The sequence below is a fragment of the Balaenoptera musculus genome, chromosome X, assembly GCF_009873245.2.
Source record: "Balaenoptera musculus isolate JJ_BM4_2016_0621 chromosome X, mBalMus1.pri.v3, whole genome shotgun sequence".
NCBI lineage: Eukaryota > Metazoa > Chordata > Mammalia > Artiodactyla > Balaenopteridae > Balaenoptera > Balaenoptera musculus.
In genome coordinates this window covers 98,697,450-98,712,426 of record NC_045806.1, presented here as the reverse complement: position 1 = coordinate 98,712,426, position 14,977 = coordinate 98,697,450, and positions in this window count along the sequence as shown.

Here is a 14,977-nt window from a genome sequence, read left to right as displayed (position 1 = left end):
TGGGTGTTAGAGTGTTGCTGTTGTCCTAGGTCTGTTAGTGCTATCCTATCCAAAGTGCTTCAGTTACCTGTATGGGGCTTTCCTTTTCCTTTTTGAAAAATGGCATAATGAATGCATTCACTTCAAGTGTGGAGGGTGTGTATATAGATGTGAAACCTGATTCTTTTTTATCCATGAAATCATAAAATTTAAATACTAGAAGCAATTTAAATCTGATCCAGTTCCCCATTTTACAGATGGTGAAACTCAGGTGTCTAGTAGAGTTTGCTCTACATTCAAGGTTACACAGTGAGTAGTCAAATAAGGACTTGGCCACTGCTCTGAGTGCCTTTTCTAGACCTCTTTTTGCCTTCTATATGATAAAAGCCAGAAATAATTAGAAGGACACAGAACAGTCTGGACTAGAAAAGGAATTAATATCATTTTTTTCATTAACTGCTTCAACCTCTTTCTTCTTGGAAATCAGGTCTTTTACCTCCTACCTTTTAATACAGTTGTGCTCTTCTCTTTTATAATATTGTATATTTGCTGGAAATGTATATGTGGCGATTTGCAGCTATAAGCATATGCAAATGCAAAATTAGAATTGACATAGGGGAGGTATCCTGCCAATATCTAAATGTTGCAGACCTTGAACTGTATACTTTGAGGATGTGTTAATCTTCAAAGTTTAAAATTTAAGGGACTTGACATGGAGTTTTGACATATAAACTCACAATCTGATCTTGACAACTGATGATGTGTTGACTCTGGGATTTAGGTAAAGCGTACTTGGGAGCCCCTGTATGTATCTAATGGATCTATCTGAAAGTTACTAAAATTAAAGTCAAAACATCTGAAAAGCTTATTTGTGGATTAAATGGAGGCTCCAACTTTACCCACTCAACAGTGCTTAACCTGCAAGCTTTCAGAAGAACAGTATAATTTTGTTCAACTCTTTGCTGGTTTCCAAATGGCCTTACCATTACTGAGCTCACTTGAAAATATCTGTTAAGAAAACATGAAAACAAAACTCAAGGCACCATGTAATAGGTGTCTTATGGCTTAAAAATATTCTAGGGAGATATTTTATCTTTATACTAGTGAGAATGGAGATAGGAAGTGAGGGTGAGGGATTGGAGGGCTCAAAACAGGGCAGCGTTAATGGTCATAGAGTATTGAAAAGGCAAAGGGTCTGGGAGATATTTAGATAGGAAGGCTTGACAGTGTTGAGTGATCATCGATTAAAGGGAATCAGAGAAGGAAGAATCTACTTTAAAGCCAAGGTTTTCAGCTGGTAGATGATGATGTTCTTATGCGATATTATTAATTATTCCCCATACTTCCAATGGCGTGAAGCACAAAGGCATCACTTTTGCAGCAACGTGCATCAGGACCAAAAGCAGGAGGTAGAATCCCATGGATGGGAGTGGGGAAGCTCAGAGCACGTGAATGGAGGAAGACCACACAACTAGTTAGAAATACTTTGTCCTCTCAATCATTCTGCCACCTCTCTGGGGGTCTACTTTGCTGGTCCCAGCTCCTCGCCCCTCTCTTGCAAATACCTAGACATCTGCCCCACTGCCCCATTCTAAGGGTGGCTGCTGACGTCTGTGTCAGGACCCCAGCGGGCCTCACCACTCGCTTGGGGAGTTAGATTCCTCTTAGATGGAACTCCGCTCCATCTCTGCCTTGATCAGAGAGAAAGGCTGACTTCTGAGAGCGTGCTCAGAGTATCAGCCCTAAGGAAAACTGACATCATCCCAGGTATTTCCTGCCCACTTTTCACTATAGAATCTACAGCCTTTATGCTAAAATACAACCCAAGTCCTCTTTGAGGGGACCTTCAGGCAGAACCAGCTCAGCAGCTGGCTAAGATCCATGTTTTCTGCTTCTTCCTTCTCTACCACCTAAGTCAGTGGAGGAAGACATAGTGTGCCAGTAGCAAGGGGAGAGATGGCATCTCAACCTGACCTCTTGTTTGAAGCCCTCCTCTTTGCAGAGCGCATCGCATCATGCTCTCTATGTCAATGCTGCTTTAATTTTGACAGGCGGCCATCATGTATGTGACCAGGGTTAGGAGCAAGCTAAGGCCTCGCCCTTTCTTTCCTGTTCAAAAATGCACATTAGAATGAAAGTGAGTGACATTCTTGGGATTATAGAGACAAATTTTGAATCTTCTCTAATTTATATTCAAACTAAAATTGCTCCCACACTCTGGTAATTTATTATTAATAACAAATGATCTCATCTAATGCTACCCACCTTTAGAGTGCATTTGATGCTCTAAAGTTGTGAAATTCCACTTATCGGGGATCTTAGTTCCTAAGTTTTGGGGTCAGATTCTTTCACTCTTTCAGGCTCCTGAACTCCATCTTCAACTCCAGTCACGACCCCCACCCCACTTGTCTTTTCTCAGAGGAAGAAGGTTATAAGTGTAGTTTGTACATGCTTTTGATTTCGTGGCCTGTATGATACACAATATTAGACAGTTACATTATCTGGCAAATTGTGTGACACAGCCTACAGCTGCTCTAGGAGTCCATAGAAGTGAGAGCTTAACGTGGGCTGAGAGTTTTTGATGATTCTGTTCCTTGAGTCAGGGACGCTTTCTCCTTGAAACCACACAGCAACCTTGTAAAGTTGGTTCTTACTGTGCCCATTTCAGGGAAGAGGAGACTGAGGCTCATCAAAGTTCACAAACTTTGCAGTGATCACGAGATGGTAAATATTGGATTAGAACTGAGTCTCGAGTCTTTCTGACTCCAAAGCTGGGGTAAAATATTTTTTTGACTACGGGGTCCTATTTGCCTGATGGGGGTGGGGAGGGAGGGGCGGGCAATAAGGTTTGAGATGGGCCTTGAAAAACCGACAGTAGTGTTTCTATAAGAGGAGGGAGGCAATAGGGAATTTCCAAATGTGAAAGCAAAATAAGCAAGGGCACAGAGATGGGAATGCCAATGACTTTGCTGGTTAGTGATGAGACCAACCTGATTCTTGGTTTTCATAGAGAGTCTGGGTTAAGGACAGGAATAAAAGGTTGGAAAAAGAGGGCTGTTGGTCCTTGAAAAGTAAGCCATGTCGTTGAAATTTGATGCCAGAAACCACAGTGAATCTTTTGTTGTCTGATTTAAGAGGTGGGTCAGGGTACTGTGAAGAAAATTAAAAGTCTGTATTGGGTTAAATAAATTACATGATCATTAGGTTATTCTACACACTTAAATGGAAAGAAAGTTGATACATGACCCTTTAGGGATTCTGGGGGGTTTGAATGGGGGAAGGATCAGATCATTTTAGGAGATTTTTGTGGTATGAATAGCAACTACATTGAACGGAGATTTTCCCTGAGAAAGGCTGATCTATTTTTGAGAAAATACGTCTCTAATTTTGTTCCATTATTGGATTTGAATCAATAGAAACCATTGAGTCAACCCCTTCTAATCTATCATTCTCTGGCAGGGTGATTTGTTTACAGCTAGGTTTTGAACTGGAGAGAGTATAGACAGCTGTGGTTCTCAAACTTGAGTGGATGTCACAATCATCTGGAGGTTTCTTAAAGCACAGCCCATGCAGTGGGTCTGGAGTGGGTCCCGAGAATTGGCATTTCTAGCAAGTTCCCAGGTAATGTCGATGCTGCTATTCCCTGGACCATGTTTTGAGAATCACTATCTTAGGCTGATTTCCCAAAGGACCAGGATCTTAGAATCAATTCGGGGAAACAAACAAGTAAACCCTTAGTTGATATAAGGGAGAAGTGAGTGGGTGCTTTGACAGAAATGTCTTATGTTCAGTAAATTGATAGGTAGGGACTGGTAACAGGGAGATCACATCATGCATTCTTATGGAAAGCAGTTCGGTAAAATGGAAAGAATACATAAGTAAGACTTTGGTGTCAGACCATCTGGATTCCCATCCCAGCTTTGCTTTTTACTAGATGTATGGTTTCGTAAGTTATTTAATATCAATATCTCTGAGTTTCAGTGTCCTAACCTCTAAAACAGATTTAATAATATACAGTTATGTTAGAATTGCTGGGGAGGATTAAATGCAACAATCCAGGTTAAACTTGGATGTCTGCTTTGATTTGATATTTGACAAATGTGCACTTTTTTGAAGAAAATGGTACTTAAGTATTTTTTTTTTTGCAGGTGTAAATAGAATTGGATGGCTTCACTTGTGCTTTACCTCCTTAAGTGTGAATATTTATTACTTGCCCTGAAAGTTGCTCCTTTGTAACACTTTGATATCTCTGTAATGTCACAGCAGAGTAAGACAGTTTTCCAGTCAGTGTCTATGACTATGAAATGAGTATTTCTGAATTTCTGCTTCGGGTTGGACTCCTTCAGATTGGAATAATTTTGAAGTACAAGAAAGGTCGCTGTCATCAAGTGTCAAAGGAGTAGCTCTTTATTTTCTGTCATTCCTTCCCTTTTTAAGAATAAACTGAAGGAGGTAAATGTTCCTGTGAGCCAGCAAAGGCCTAAATATTTGCGCTATAAGATTAGCTCTTGTTCAAGGTCAAGCACCTAGGGAAAGTGGTTACTGTTGGATGGTCTGACAAGCTATAAACTACCATAGGTGTTGGTCTGGACTCAGCCATCCCCACAGTAAGAACTTGAGTCTTGGTCTCTGGGTGGATTGATACGGTCTTTGATCTGTCTTTGGGTCGTAGTTGTCTGCTGGTATACTTCTACATCAGTAATTACCTTGGCAAATCAGTGTTCTTCCATGAACCCCTAAAGTCTGGTGACTCAAAGTGTGACCCAGGGACCAGTAGCATTAGCATCCCCTGGGAGCATGTCAGAAATGCAGAATCTCAGGCTCCACTCCAGACCTACTGAGCCGGACTCCTCATTGAACACTCTCCCCAGGCAATTCCTAGGCTTGAGAAGTACTTCTCAAGGTGACCTCTGAGGTCCTTTGAGGTCTAATCTTTAGGATTCTAAGGAAACTTGTAAATATTTTCACTCTTAACTGTTCTCTCTGAAGTACTCACTTGAGCTGATCTTTCTGTGTCTCCATATTGCTTTTCTCCCCCTCCCCACCTAACACTGATCTCTTTTTCAATTAGCAGCTCAAATGTCACTTCCCTTGTAAACCTCTTTTGTCCCCTTGATTCCCATAACATTTCATTTGTTCTTCTGAAATAGTAGGTTATCACATGGCATTCTACTAGACCAGTGATTTGCCAGCCTGGCTGTGAATTCAAATTGGCTGTGCAGCTTTTAAACACACACGGATGCCCAATCCAGGCCCATTGAACTACAACCTTTGAGGGGTGGGGAAGGTATAGCCTAAGCATAAACATTTAAAAAAATTCCCTGGGTAAATTTGATATGAATTTCTGATGAAAACCACTATGAGGGAAAATGAGCTCTCTGGGTGCCAGGATTCTTTGTTTTTCCCAGTCTCTTGTCTAAATAAATATTTATTGTATTGAAGGATGAATGGTTTACTTGTTTATCTTTTGCAATAGATAAAGCTCTTCAGTGGCAGGTTCTCGTCTTTGTATCTGGGATCTTTCAGAAAGCCTGGGGTCTTTCTGAAGCCTTTGGAGTCAGGGAAAAAAAACCCAAAACCTGAGTTTAAATCTTACCTCTGTCATTTTGTGGCTATGTGACCCTAGCAAGTTACATGATCATTCACTCAATTCATTTGATTCATGATTTTTGATATCTGTTGACTGCCTACTATGCCCCACGTACGATCCTAGATGCTTGGGATACAATGGCAAACAAGATAGATATCTTCCTATTTTCTTGGAGTATACATTGTAGTGGAAGAATGTTTGAGATCAGAGAGAAGACCAATGTTCCTGGAGCTCAGTGAGCAGGGAGGAATTAGGGCTAGGTTGTGTTGGGGAAAGAGGAATGCTGAGAAGTTGCTTTGATCTCATCACCCTCCTCTGTGAGAAACAAGGTGTGCAATTATTTTCAGTTGGTCTAGTGCCTAATAATCCATAAGTCGTAGCAAGGAAAGCTGGGTTGAAGCTTATGGTATAGCCTACAGAGGACCTCTACATCTCAGTAAACTCAAATCTAATTCTGGGCATCTCATGGCCTCTGGTCAGCCATGATAAAGGAATTTGTGATGACGCTGCATGGAAGGAAAGGCCGAAGAAATCACTGTGACTGGCTTTTGAGGTGATCTTGGCTAGCTTTCCATGTCCAAGGAGTGTCACAATATGCGTGTGACCTTTTTATCCAAAGGTACCCCACCTACAAGAAATGTCCCTCACAGTGTCATGATATTGACCAATCAAAATAGCAGTTCTTTCGGGCTGTGGGGGAGAGTTAGAAAAGAAGCCAAAGCTGCCTTCCCCTACTTTAATTAACTTACCTGAACCTCAGTTTCCTTATGTTTAAGATAAGGAGTCTTAGAGCCACCATATCAAATAATTAGTGTGAGCATCAAATAAGGTAATGCGTGTATAGCCATTCGTAGCACCTGTCACCAAATTAGCTATTCTTATTCTCAGATGATTAGGGTTGAATTTAGACTCTGAAAACAAGTTGCAAAATCATCATGCAGTGGTCAGTTTGTTCTTTCATCCCTGCCAACTGGTATTACCACCTGCTTCGTGGCCACGTCTCAGAGCTCAGATACATTTGAAAAATGGACTGAAGTCAAAAGTGAGGATAAGTGGCCACAATTCACTGTCCCGAGTCTATGGTGAACTTTTATCTGGAAAAGGGGATGGAGGAGGAGAGCAACTTTCTTTCCCTTTTCTTCTTTTCCACCCACCTGAAGCTTTGACAGTCAGCCTGTGGCTTATAAATTTGGCCCCAGAGAGAGGGGTGAAGAGGGTCACCGGTACTGACGTATCTCTTGTAAGTGCAAGCAACCAAAGAAGATTCTAGAGATGCAATGAAAGAATCAAATCAGAGAGGAAAAAGCAGTTACCAAAAAATCATGCTGAACTCGATAGAAAATTCAAAATATGCTCTATGAGTGTGTGTGTGAGTGGTGTGTAGGTGTGAATGAGTGTGAGTGGGTGTGAGCCAGTGTGAGAGCATATAGTTTTTTTGCATATGGTATCCATCACGTTCATGTGGTGTGAGTGTGCAGTTGTGAGAGTCTGGAATTTGTGTGTATGTTAGTGTTTGTGTGTGTGTGTGCACTCACACATGTGCGCCAGTCTGGGTGGGTGTGAGTGTGTGTAAATGTAAGTGATACAAGTCTTTGGTGTTTGTGTGTGTGTGTGTGTGTGTGTGTGTGTGTGTGTGTTATGAGTGGTGTGAAAAGAGGGAAGAGACAGAGACAGGATCTGAAGCATCTTTTTTTCTTCCAATCCAGGAGTCTGTTCCTTATTTGCCGTCTAAACCAGGTTGTGGTGGGGAGTGGGACGTTCTTGAATCAGCCTCTTTGTTGGGTGACATATATTCCTTTTGCCAAGTAGAAGTCATTTTTGTTGAACTATAAATTGGGTCATTCATTAGTATGGAAATAAGGTTTTTTAGGACCAAGAGCAGCTTATGTATAAATACTCTCTTCCTTCAGCTCTGAACAAAGAAACAATTGTGGCTTAAATGCAGTCAGAGTCATCACTAGTATATGCCAGAATGGTTGGTGATCTGTCCTCAGCAGACTTCGCTGTTGGTGCCCATTGCGTTGAGGAGAAGGACTTTACCAGTTGATACTAAAAAAGACATGAAATGAATACACAGAGTCTATGTAGGCGGGTTGGCAGCAATAGAACTCTTTTGCCCTCTTTGGCTTGTACCTTTCTTGCCTGCAGGTGAAGTAGCTGTGCATGTTGACAGGGACAGGTACCTAAGAGTCGAGGTGAGGTGTAATTAATTCTGGACACGAAGCACACATATCAGTGGCTCCAAATAAGATTCTTGTTTTGTTTGTAGACCTTTTCTTTTGAAAATCATTGAAGTACACTGGCATTCTTTCAAATGGAACCCACTATTAGATAATTTGGGTTCACCATAGGCTAATAAGCAGAATCCAGGAAAATTCAGCTTTTATTGTCACCAAGAATTTATCAAGTAAATATACAGCCTGCCCATATGACTCAGAAAGAGACTCTTCCTTTAGTTGGAAAAAGAAAACTGGAACAGGCCAGGATACACTATTACTGTATCAAGCAATGACTTTGTTGATAAACCAAGCCACCTCTCTGAAATTAATCACCTGGAGAAAGAGAACAAAAATCCAAAATATGATTTTACTGGTAGCCAAAGTTTATGACTCTTTAATTTCTACACTCTACAAGAATTTCATGAAACCGGTAGAAAAGTAAAACATTCATATTTGGTGTAGATTTATTTTTTTCCAGCTAGATGTTAGTAGTAAGGATATAAGCTTACTGTATTTTACTGAATCCCATTAAACTATTTCTGTCTGGATTTAATGGAGGAAACTTCAAATGGGAAAATTCCAGGTCTTATAAAGAAGAAGAAAGAAACAAGATAAGATCAGAATACCAAGCTTGTCACCAAAATTTCTCGTCAATGCTGCAATTAGTATTAAAAAATTAGGTATGTGTAGTCTAGAACCTCGGCATCCTGGCCAGTTCCCAAATTCAAACTATTTCCGTGAAGAGCCTGCTTGCTTAGAACTTGGCACTATGGGAGGCCAGTGCTGTTTGCTAATGTGGGCGTGGGCGTGAGTGCGCATGCACATGTGGAATGTGTGGGAGAATGTGTGTTTTTAGACGTCTCCAGCCCCAATATTACGCATAGTTTTGGCACCAGCATGCCCTATTCTGTATCAGAGCCAAGGTATCCAAAGCCAGTATTATGAGTAGATGTAACCATCTGTGATGTGCAAATGAGAGGATGTCTCTGCCTACTCGACGTCTCCAGAGTTTAGTTCAGTTCCTAAGGAGGCGTGCACTTGAACTGAGTCATCTTAGTACTTCCTTGGGGGGAGGAGGTAACATATAGAGAGAGATTGCCCTCTAGAGACAAGGGCTCCAAGGGTCAGACACAGATGGAGGGAGGAGGGTAGGACTCACTGGGTACAGTGGGGTGGTGCTGGGCTTTTGGATAATTGGAATAGATTAGGAGACATCTAGCCCACATTTTGTCTGCTTGGAAGGAAGCTCAGCAGAGTAGAGACAGAAAGACCCAGTTTTAAATTCTAGCCTCATCATTTCCTAATTTGTGTGACCTTAAGCAAGTCATTTAACTCTATTCTTCAGTTTTCTCATATGTAAAATACCGGTAATCAGTAACTACCATGTAATTGTCATGAAATTGCAGGTTGTTGTAAGAATTAGGAAGTTTGCATGTATTTGTTTTTTGGAAATATTCAAGAAATGAGAATTATGTTAGTATTGACTCATTTGCCGGCCTTAACTTTTTGTTATTGCACGTGAGAGTGACTTCATTTAAAGGAGCTGTATATAATCTTGGGGGAGCCAAAGTAATAACTGACTTACTACTACTGTCCCATACTGTTCTTATAAGGTCTGTTTCTTGTTATCCTCCTGGTGCTGTGGAGCTCATTCCAGAACATTCTCTGCTGTCCTCATTCATTCATCACCCTGCTATTGAGACTCATGCCATATGAATATATCACTTTCACCTGTCTTTTTTACTTTTTAACCAGTATTAGCTAGCTCATATTTTTTTTGGTGAATTAAAAAATACACTCCTTCCTCATAGCCTTTTACTTCCATCTGCTGGAAAAGTCTTGTGATAAATACATAAATATATGATGTATATTGTGCTAGTGGTGCCACATGGAGTTGTGCAGTGCACAGCATGCACAGCTGTATATGGTGGCCCCCTATTTCAACATTGTTTGTCCACACTTCGTTTCAGTAACCTAGAACTACTGCTCCACCTCCAAAGTATTACACTCCAATAGCTTCCTCCTAGATTGCAACCTCCTATTTTTATCATTCTCTGTATCAGTCCCAATACAACTGCTCATACCCATCACACTTTGATGTCTGTCTTTCTCTCCTCATCTCTTGTATTAGTTTTTTATTGCTCTGTAACAAATTGCCCCAAATTTAGCAGTTTAAAACAACACCCATTTTATTAGCTCACAGTTCTGTAGGGCAGAAGACTAAACTGTGTTCTATGTTCTGGGTCTCACAAGGCTGAAATTAGGTGTTGGCTGGGCTAGGGTCTTATATGGAGACTCTGGGAAAGAATCTGCTTTCAGGTTCATTTTAGATTGTTGGTAGAATTCAATTCCTTGCCGCTGTCAGGCTAAGGTCCCATTTCCTTGGTTGCTATCAGCCAGGGCCCACTCTCAACTCCTAACGTCTGCCTGTGTTCCTCAGCTTGGGACCTCGTTCATCTTCAGAACCAGCAACAAGTCCCCCTTGTGCTCCAATCTCACTGACCTCCCTTTCTGCCACTAGCCTGATGAAGTTCTCTGCTTTTAAAGGACGCATATGATTAGATTGCTCACACCCAGATAACCCCCCCCCCTTTTGCCATGTAAGGCCATGGGAGTAGCACATAATCATGGGAGTGGCACCAGGGGGTGGAGATCATGGGGACCAAAATCCTGCCTACTACATCCTTCGTCCCCCATCCCTCATGTTGCTTAACTTATTTCATAACCAGTCTGGACCTCATTGTTCATCACTTCAACCACATTCTGCTATCATTCTTTATTGTTTCACCCCATTGTTCACCTGACCCATCGTGGTAACTTAACTCTGGGTCAGTACAACCACCCTTCTCATTCCTACCCCTAGGCTGCTGAGAAAGGTGGGAATTCATGATAATCTATAGTTACAGCTTTTAGTGCTGTCACTTTCTGTGTGGATTATTGGAGTAGCTCTTCGACTCCAAATTTAATGCCTTCCAGCCCATCTCTCCCATGGCCACTAGAGCTATTTTTCTCAAATGCAATTCTGATCATGTCGGTCTGTGTTTAAAATCATGTAATGGCTTCCCATAGCTTTCAGGACAGAGTTCTGACACCTTATTATGGCATAGAAGGGCCTCCTGGAGATGACCTCTACCCATCTCTCTAGCCTTATCCCTCACTGCTCCCACGCAGGAAAGCCATCTCAAACTCTACCAGATTAGTAATTCTATTGAATTCTATAGTCCTCTGTTCATGCCACGCTTTCCCATGCTTCCCGGTCTTCTGCACAGCTCTTTTGTTTTCCTGACACACCCCACCCATTGTTTTTCTTCTACTCATCCTTCAAGGCACAGTTCAAATATCTCCTTGTGAAGGCTCCTCTGTACCGTCCATTTGTTTGCCTCCTGCAAAGTCATTTACTCCTTCCATTGAAAACTCACCATCAAATCACATTGCATTTATGACTATGAGAGCTCTGAGGAAGGGGACTGAGTCTTATCCATACTCTTCTTGCTTGTTCCTTTCCCCTGACTTGGAAAAGGAGGTTAGTGCATAATAAGCACTCAGTGTGTGGTTGAATAGTTGCATTTATTCTCAATGGAAAGATACAGGCAAACTTGTTTGGGGCTATTAATCAGCTCAGCTAAACCTTCCAAAGTGACTTCAGTTCAAGTTCTGATTGTCGTTATGAGTTAAGGCTCCTGCGATTTTTAGCCCTATGTAATTTAAGATTTTCCCCAAGATTGTATTCCTCCTTTTTCCTATACCTAGGAGGGATCAAGTGTTTATAAGAGATGGAAACAGACTAAAAGAGCCTATAGTACACTTCTGTCATATTCTTTGGTCTTTAGCTATAGTTAAAACTTTTAACTAGGTAATCATTCTGCCATCTGGTAATTCAAGTTGTACTGAGGAACAATGAGGTGAAATACCTTCTGTGGGAGGAATCAATAGAAATTTGTTTTTAACTCTCCTTGGCTTTTTTGCTTATGCTATGCCTGCCTACTTATATATTTGTTTCACTAATTAGGTTTTTCCAATTTCCTTTATCATGCCAGGACTGTATCTTTTCATTTGTTTCTATCTAGAAAAATAATTGAATCTAATGTCTAGAGGAGCTGAATTTGAATGATTTCTGTTTACTCTAGATGTAACTATAAATCCTTGCCTTCAAGTGTAGTGTTTAACATTAATAGAAACCATGAAGCAAATTGAAGGTTGTATATAGGAAGTCCAATGGAATTTTACCACCATCAATTCAGTATATTAACTGTGGTTATGTGGGACCCTGTATTTTTCTTAATGCAGTTTGATAAAACGTGTCATATCCCCAAATATAAGACACTTAACTTGTTTATTTCACTTAAATGCTTATATAGTCTGAGTATGGTCCTCTAATAGCAAGCATACTATAAATGTGACTTCTGTTGTACTTTAAAGATAGTCCTTTAAACATCTTTTTGTTGAAGAATGTCTAATTTTATTATATAAAAATGAAATTAAATCTCACATATTAGGTTATATAGCTAACTCAATTACATTGTAGAAAAGAACGGTGGCTTTCTCTTGCTCCGTTAATTCCCAAAGACGTTCTTAATTTAGAATGCTTTTCTTCCTGTGGATTAATTTCTCCTTTGTATATATGCACAAGAAGCTTCTCCTGTTAAATTCTCAGTGGTCTCTGGTGAGTACAGGTGCCTTCAGCTTCTAACAACTCACGGTCTGTCTTTATTGAATGCCTCATAAGCTAATATTTCTGGAATGATTCACTCATAGCTGGGAAATGGACTGTTTACGGAAGGGAGATTATTGGATAACCATTGTTATGAACAACTCTTCTTTGAAAGTCAAGGACGGCTCACCAGTACTGGGTATTAAGAATACCGGTTAGAAAATGAATTTAGATAAGGGCTCAGCAGCAGATCAAGCATTGTATGCGAAATTTTTTTTTTAAATCCAGAAAAGATAAAAATAAGAGTGCAAAATTAGAAAGTTGAGTTCTTTTTCCATTGTGTTATCTTATATTCAAACTTGAGTGATAGATTTGAGAGAGAACCTATCACTTAACACTTGAAGTAACTGAGACCCAGAGGGGTGCAGTGACTTGCCTAAGATCATACAGCTAGTTAGTACCAGAACAAGAACTATCCTGCTCTCTTCCAGACCTGTATACTTTTTACCATACTATGCGGATTTTCTCTGCTTGTTTTTCAACCGCCAACATTGTAACAATAGTAGAACCATTTGAATGAGATGAAAAGTCACTTCCTTTTAAAAATCATTGATATTTTTATCCTACTTGGTGTACCCCGTCTGTAACAACTGAGGGGATTAGCTAGTAACACGCTTGGTTCTTAAGATAGTCTTCCTACTTTTCAAAAGGAATGATTTAAGAAATGCTTTTTACATGCTTAGTTGAGTGTGCAACCCTGGTTGGTGAGAGAAACCTCTTTTGTACTGTATGAGAGTTCCTTTGTTGCTTTACACTGTAGACCTTCTTAATGGAAGGAAGGGGGGAAGGAGGCTATTATGCTGTTTTGCATTTACAATTCAGAATTATGTCCTTGGTGGTGCTGAAAGAAATTTCATGATGGGATATTAGGGAGTGTTAGGCCTATTTGGGCAATTATCTATCAGTCTACCTCAAGCCTTTCCATGTAACAACAACAACAAAAAAGTGATCGAATAAAAAACAAAATAGTGTACAATGAGTTTGATGAAATCTTTTAAGTACCTTTGGTTGCTAGGGCAACGCCTCCTTTTGTCTCTGTTTAATGTGACTTCCCTCTCTGCAGCTTGACTTCTTGCAAGCAGATATTTATTTTTAAAAAAGAACAAAATTCCAGGCTTATGGCAAAAGAATAAGCCCCCCTCTCTCCAACTTATTTTATTTGAACAAAACTGAGATGAAGAAGAGCCATTGTGTTCACTTTGCATGGATAGCCTGAGGCAAAATGGTTAAGTGGTCCGAACTTTGGCTTTTGAAGCCTTTGTCCTTCTTGGTATCTCAGCCCCACCTCTCCGGTGCCCTTGAGCTGCCTTCTGGGCGCCCTTTATGATATCCACCCCCCACCCCAAGCTCCAGAGTAAGGATGTACCTCAATACCAGCCATACTCTCCACCCCAATCATAATTTAGTCACCCTGTGCCCATCCTTTCAGATACTGTTCACTGTTTTCCAAAGGGGAGAGCTAGCTGAAATGGTTGGTTTTAACAGATGTTGATTTGTGCACATACTTTGCTCCTTAGTTTCATCATTAGATATAAATTTCTTTTGCTGTAGCAATACTTCATCCCTGAGTTTTTCAACCTCAGGACCATTGACATTTTAGGCCAGCCAAATAAGTCTTTGTCCTGTGCATTGTAGGATACGTAGCAGCATCTCTGCCTCTACCCACTAGATGCTAGCATCAACCCCCCAGTTGTGACACTGGAGAATGTCTCCACAAATTGCTAAAGGTCCCCTGAGGATCCAAATAGCCCTCAGTTAAGAACCACTGCTTTATCCTAGGGAAACCACTCTCTTCTCGTGATTTCAGTGGCTGTAGACTGGGCAGCGAGAAGATAGATGTGTGGAAACGTGAGAATACATATATTTTAAAGATCTGTATTTTGAGCCTGTTAGTTGTTAGTGTTCAACATAGTTGGCTCCCTGCTCTTATGTGCACAGGGTCAGGGTGCTTATACTCCTATTGCCCAGTGGAGAATGTATACTCTCCATCCAGATCAAGATAGCTAACACTGTTATTATCACATAAAGTCCCCTTTCCAGGCAATCCCCTTGACCCAAGGGACAACCACATATCTGCTTTGTGTTACGGTTGATCAGTTTTGTCTTTTCCAGAATTTCCTATAAATAGAATCATAAAATATGTAGCTGTTTGTGTCCGGCTTCTTTGACTCAGCATAATATATATATCTATATCTATCTATCTATGTATATATAGATAGATATATTTTTAATTTTTATTTATTTATTTTTGGCTGCGTTGGGTCTTCTTTGCTGCAGGCGGGCTTTCTCTAGTTGCAGCCAGCGGGGGCTACTCTTCGTTGCGGTGCACAGGCTTCTCACTGCGGTGGCTTCTCTTGTTGCGGAATACGGGCTCTAGGTGTGCGGGCTTCAGTAGTTGTGGCGCAGGGGCTCAGTAGCTGTGGCTCACGGGCTTAGTTGCTCCGCGGCATGTGGGATCTTCCCGGACCAGGGCTCAAA